The following is a 6496-nucleotide window of genomic DNA, read 5'->3' as shown; positions in this document are numbered from 1 at the left end:
TGGCTGAAATTCATTTAGGGAACCAGCCAGGTGGCTCAGTAGGTAAATGTGTTTGATTTCGATCAGAGCTAACTTCACAAAGTTATCCTAGGACCTTTCCACTCATTCCCTCCCCATCTCCTGCTCACACAAAAATACCAATAAATAATATTTAAAACAAATTCACATAGCTACCCTCATCTCTACTCATAAAATCCAATTTCTCTGTTCTAAATGATAATAATAGACTCTAAAATTATTCGTTCTTGGGTCTGTTCTATTCTCTCTCTCTCTCTCTCAGATGGATTTCAGCTGTAGTTGAGAATGACCTTAAATGATTCTCCTACATCCACTTCCCAAGTGTTGGGCTTAGGAGTATACCACCATGCCTAGACTAGACTATATTATTATTAGCATACCAGTACCTCAACTACATAAAGTCTACTCAAATTAATATAACAAAAAGTCCAGCCGGGCGATGGTGGCGCACGCCTTTAATCCCAGCACTCGGGAGGCAGAGGCAGGCGGATCTCTGTGAGTTCGAGACCAGCCTGGTCTCCAAAGCCACAGAGAAACCCTGTCTCGAAAAACCAAAAAAAAAAAAAAAAGTCCAATTATATAACGAAAGTCAGAGCAGTAGCTTGTGTGCTCATATTCTTTTGTAAATGATTTTTTTTTCCAGCCAGGCAAAGTGTTTCACATCTGTAATCTCAGCACTTGGAACACTGAAGCAGGAGGATTATGTGTTGGAGAACAGCCTGGGTTACAGAGCAACACATACACAGATCTTTTTAAGACATTAAAATCCTAGCGAGGGCCAGGTGGTGGTGGTGCACGCCTTTAATCCCAGCACTCGGGAGGCAGAGGCAGGTGAGTCTCTGTGAGTTTGAGACCAGCCCTATCTACAAACAGAGTTCTAGGACAGCCAGGGCTACACAGAGAAACCCTGTCTCAAAAAACCAAACCAAACCAAACCAAAAACCATTAACAGCCTATGATGTTTATTACAAAGGCAAACCCTGACCCTCAAGATGGGCTTCATGGTAGCATTTCTGGTAGTGAACACTTGCCCCAAAACCCCAGAAGTTTTTGAACTTCCAACGGGGTGGGCTTCCAGTAGAGGCTGTCAATGTTATAAACCAGCAGGGCTTTGGGAAGGAGTACTGGATAATATAAATCTATAACTCCGATGTTCACACCGGCAATCACTCCTTGCCCAGACGAAAACCCTGCTGCTTTAACTTGTACTGCACTGTTCATGGCTCAATCATGGAGAAGGCTCCAGTACACCTTATGTTAATCCCACCAAATGAAAGTAAGGGCCACCACTTGAATTCCTGTAGTTGCATTAAGCAAGTTTTATTTTCTGTCAGACAGGGCTGTCTCCCTAAAGTGGGGTTTGAGAGAACAGCATTGGACACAAGAGAAAGTGGAATTCATATAGCTCAAAAATGGCAAGATAGGGGTTTTTCAAGGGCTGGGGGGATTTGCAGAGGCATTTTGGTTACCTAGGAACTTGGCAGAACATCTTATCTTGTTAGGGTGTGGAAGATGTCAAATTCCAGGAAATGGGTCTAGACGCGGCCAAACCCAGGTGGATTTTTGTTTTGTTTGTTTTAGTTTTTTGGTTTTTCAAAACAGGGTTTCTATGTGTAGTCCTAGCTGTCCTGAAACTAGTTTTGTAGACCAGGCTGGCCTTGAACTCACAGAAATGTGCCTGCCTCTGCCTCCGGGGTTCTGGGATTAAAGGCGTACACCACCACTGGGCCAAATCCAAGTTTTACAGTAAACAGAAATGAACTTGTTTTGACCTTGTAATAGGAGGACTTCTAATCTTAAGATAGAGTCAGGCTGGTCCACCTCAGGAAGCCTTCTTCCGGTTTGCAATTCACCACGGCTATGGCTGTCTCCTTGCGACCAAAGACCTGTACTGGCTGTGGCAGACTCTTTGACCTTAGGGATGTGGGCTTGAATAAGAGTTCCTCACTTTGAGGTGCTGCCACCAGACAAAAATATCAACAAAATCTTTTTAGAAAATAGTGTTTTGTCTGGCTGTGGAGGCACACACCTTTAATCAACAAGGCAGGTGGATCTTTCTGAGTTCAAGGCCAGTCCAGGACAGCCAAGACTATACAAAGAAACCTTGTCTCAAAAATCAAAAAGAAAAAAAAAAGTGAGTATCTGAAATAGGCAAGGCAGTTCATGCCTATAATCCTGAAGTAGAATATAGTAGAAAAGACCAATTGTTACATATTGATTTATTGGTTTATTTAGTGATTTACTAAAAGCCCTGCTTGCAATGTCTATTTACCAAGCTTCACTTCACTTGTTACCTGGGACGGAATGACCTGGAGAAATAGCTGAGACAATAGGTCATCATCCTTAATAAACTGCCGATGGCAATGTACGCTTTGGTAAAATTTTGCTTGCTTGCCTGCCCCATCTTGTGTTATAGGATATATAATAAGAATGCAAACTTGACCTCAGAAAGCCTTTCAGGACCCATCCTGGCTCCGGTCCACTTGTGACATCTCTCTTCCACTCTCTTTGATGTTAAAGTGCTTATTCCAGAAAGGGTCTCAAAACAGCCCAACACTTGGGAGGTGGAGCCAGGAGGAACCGGGTTCAAGGTCACACTTGGCTACATATTGGATCCAAGGTCAGACAGGGTCACAGGAGACTGCGCCTCAAAAACAAAACAATAAAAGAGAACCAGAGCCCTGAATAGTGGCACGTGTCTTTAATCCCAGTACTCAAGAGGCAGAGGCAGGAGGGTCTCTGTGAGTTCAAGGCCATCCTGGAAGTGAATTCCAGGACAGCCAGAACTATATAGTGAGACCCTGTCTCAAAAAGAAAACAAAACAGAGAAAGAGAGGGAGGGACACAAGGAATTTGAACCCCAATATTCACTCCTTTGCTCTTAATAGTCCCTTAGTTCTTAGTTCCTTGTCCATTCCCAAACAGATGATCCAGGCAAAAACTCTTCCCAGCCCATCTTCTTGCATACCTATTCCCCCACCCCTAGTTTAATAAAGAAACTCTTGAATATTAGGTAGAGCTCTGGGAATCCTGAAGAAGAGGGGTGTGGGGGATTATAGGAGCAAGAGGGTCAAGGACATCACAAGAAGACTACCCTCAGAACCAGCTAACCAGGGCTCATAGGGGCTCACAGAGACTAAGCCAACAAATTAGGGAACCTATAGCCCTGCCCTAGGTCCTCAGCATATATGTTATGGTTACATAGCTTGGTGTCCTTGTAAGACTCCTAACAGTGTGAGTGGGGGTGTCTCTGACTCTTTTGCTTGCTTTTGGAACCCTTTTCCTTCTCCTGGGTTGCCTCATCCAACCTTAATATGAGGTTATGTGCCTAGTCTTAATGTAATTTGATATGACATATTTGGTGGATATCCCTGTGAGACCTGTCCTTTCTAAAGGGAAGTGGAGGAGCAGTGGGGGAGAGGGGAGGTGGGAGAAACAGTCAGTCAGGACATAACAGGGATATAATATATGAGAGAAGAATAAAAAATAAAAAAGGAAACTCTCCTCCTACTCAAAGCCACCCCCGTCTCTGTGTTCTGGTTCACACCCGTTGTTTCTGGGAGGCCTTGCTCTATCTGCCATCTCATTCTCTCCCATCCTGGTGGTGATGATCTGCCCTCATTCTGGTTCCCACTGTCCAATGGCTCCCTCGTTGCTCCCAAGATCAATGGGCCACTTCCTTCTAGGTTGCGCTACTTCTAATGTTTCTGTAGCATTGTTCTTTTTTTTTTTTTCGAGACAGAGTTTCTCCGTAGCTTTGAAGCCTGTCCTGGCACTAGCTCTTGTAGACCAGGCTGGCCTCGAACTCACAGAGATCCGCCTGCCTCTTCCTCCCGAGTGCTGGGATTAAAGGCGTGCGCCACCACCGCCAGGCTTGTTTCTGTAGTGTTCTGCACGCCTTCACGTCCCACTGTAACTTTCACGTGGGTGACCAGAGCAGAGCTAAGTGTCCGCATGTTTTTGTCCCCACCCTGCTCTCTGCAAGACTCCTGAATGAGCAAATTCCTTTCTCTGAGGTTCAGCCAAAGAACCAGGGATGCTTGCCTAACCTGGAGGAAGACCTGATTCAGGGAGGGATCTGTCCCCTGAGAGCACCTAATGCCCACAACCAGACGCCATGATGTCATGCATTGTCATTGGTTACATTAAAATTGATCAGTGACTCACTGAGAGCCTCAGGCTGAGTCTCTGCACATGAATAAAAGAACACCATGAAATAAAATTTAAAAGATGCTGCTTTACTGTTTTTTTTTAATATTTATTTATTATGTATACAATGTTCTGTCTGTATGCCTGCAGGCCAGAAGAGGGCACCAGACCCCATTACAGATGGTTGTGAGCCACCATGTGGTTGCTGGGAATTGAAATCAGGACCTTTGGAAAAGCAGGCAGTGCTCTTAACCACTGAGCCATCTCTCCAGCCCCTGCTTTACTGGTTTTGCACCACTGCTGAAAGGCTAACACTTCTGAGTCCATTACAGGAAAAATAAGCTCCAGGGTGAGGAAGGGGTGAGAAAAAGAACACCCTCCCACTGTCAATTGGTGCAAGGACACCTGAGAACTTCCACAAACATCTAACCCTTAGATGCCTTTTGGCATCAATTAAACAAATGCACTCTGTTTTATCTTCTTCATGATACTTTAGCCTTCAGTGCTGAAATTGTTGGCAAGCACCACCAAGCCTGGCTATAAGGAGCCTTTGCAAACCAATCCTGTGGGGCTGGCAAGATGGCTCAGCTAGTAAAGGCACCTGCAGCCAATTCCTGACAACTTGAGTTCAATCCCTGGGACCTACATAAAGTGGGAGAAAAGAGTTGATTCAACAAAATTGTCCTCCAGCAGGTGGACACTACCCTTGCCCGCCCCCCAAGAACAACAATAACAGCAACAACAACTAACAGTGATAATAAAGGTAAAAATACCGATCTTGGCAGGGTGGTGGTGGTGAATGCCTTTATTTTGTTTATTGATTGATTGATTGATTGATTGATTGATTTTTCGAGACAGGGTTTCTCTGTAGCTTTGGCGCCTGTTCTGGAACTTGCTCTGTAGACCAGGCTGGCCTTGAACTCACAGAGATTCATCTATCTCTGCCTCCCCGAGTGCTAGGATTAAGGGCATGCTGTGACACCACTGCCGGGTTTGGTGAATGCCTTTAATCCAAGCACTCATGAGGCAGATGAGCGAATCTGAGTCTGAGACCAGACTAGTCTACAAAGTGACTTCCAGGATGGCTAGGGTCACACTCAAAAAAAAAAATGTAGATAGATAGATAGATAGATAGATAGATAGATAGATAGATAGACACATAACCCCCCTAATGTATATATACACACACACATATATATGTGAGTGTACGTGTGTGTGCATGTGTATATATGTCCATACGTGCACACATATGCTTTTGTATACATATGTGTGTATGGGTGTATTTCACTTTATATAATATATACATTATATATAAATTATCTTATTTATGCCATATGGGGAAGTGAGTTTTTCACTCAGTTGAATTTCTGGGATCTCACCTTGTTCTTAGACAATCAGCTGTAGAAGAACCAAGGAAGCTGACTAAGCTTCACTGAGCCCTGGAGTCAGGGAGCTGAAGCCACAAGTGGTCTCCTTCCCCACACCCACATCTCGCCTCTTTCATGAACTGAAGTTTAGTTGACCCAGTTAATAAAGGTAAATTCAGCGACATCAGCCCCTTGGCCTTGTTCAGTTTTCCAGAAGCAATCTGGCAGGAGGCCAGGGCACACAGTGAATTTAAATCCTTGGATTTGAATGGATTTGTTTTAATGGATATGGATTTAAACCACGCCTGGGGCCATCTCAAATGCCTTCCTAAGGGTTGGGTGGCACGTGCCTGTAATCCCAACACTCTTGGGGTGGAGACCTGAGGAACAGGAACTCAAATCAAGGCCTTTCTGGGCTGTAAGAGGAGTTAACCCAGCCTCAATTCAGGGAGACCTTGCCTATAAACAAAAAACAAATAAACATTGCAGAAGAGGTGGGGGTTTATAAAACCGAAGATGACAGATGACAGCAAGGAAGCTGGGCTTTTCAGGCACAACAGGGCAGCGCACACACAAGGAGGGCAGCCACATGCAGGAAACCCACACAAGCTAGAGCCAGCAAAATCGCCACCAGCATGAAGTGCGGAGTCAATTTTCTTAAGATCAGGACCATCGATAGGTGAGTCATGAAACAGGGCAGGTCTAATACCCAAGAGAAGCTGAGCAACACAGATTAAATGCATTTGAGAGAGAGAGAGAGATGAGAGAGAAAGTTGGGTGTTGGGGGACAGGGTGATATGATCAAAATACATCGTATGAGAATTTCAAAATGTTAATAAAAATATTTACTTTAAGAAGGACGTTGGAGCCGGGCGGTGGTGGCGCACGCCTTTAATCCCAGCACTCGGGAGGCAGAGGCAGGCGGATCTCTGTGAGTTAGAGACCAGCCTGGTCTACAGAGC

General features: G+C 44.7%; 1 protein-coding gene across 1 annotated transcript in view; it reads left to right on the top strand.

Moving 5' to 3' along the window:
- Nucleotides 1–6496, top strand: part of Arrb1 (arrestin beta 1) — a 100514-nt gene that overhangs the window by 1269 nt on the left and 92749 nt on the right. The gene's annotated exons all lie outside the window — the stretch shown is intronic.

Source organism: Microtus ochrogaster, chromosome 22 (assembly GCF_000317375.1).
Source record: "Microtus ochrogaster isolate Prairie Vole_2 chromosome 22, MicOch1.0, whole genome shotgun sequence".
Lineage (NCBI taxonomy): Eukaryota > Metazoa > Chordata > Mammalia > Rodentia > Cricetidae > Microtus > Microtus ochrogaster.
This window is presented reverse-complemented; position numbering and strand designations above follow the sequence as displayed.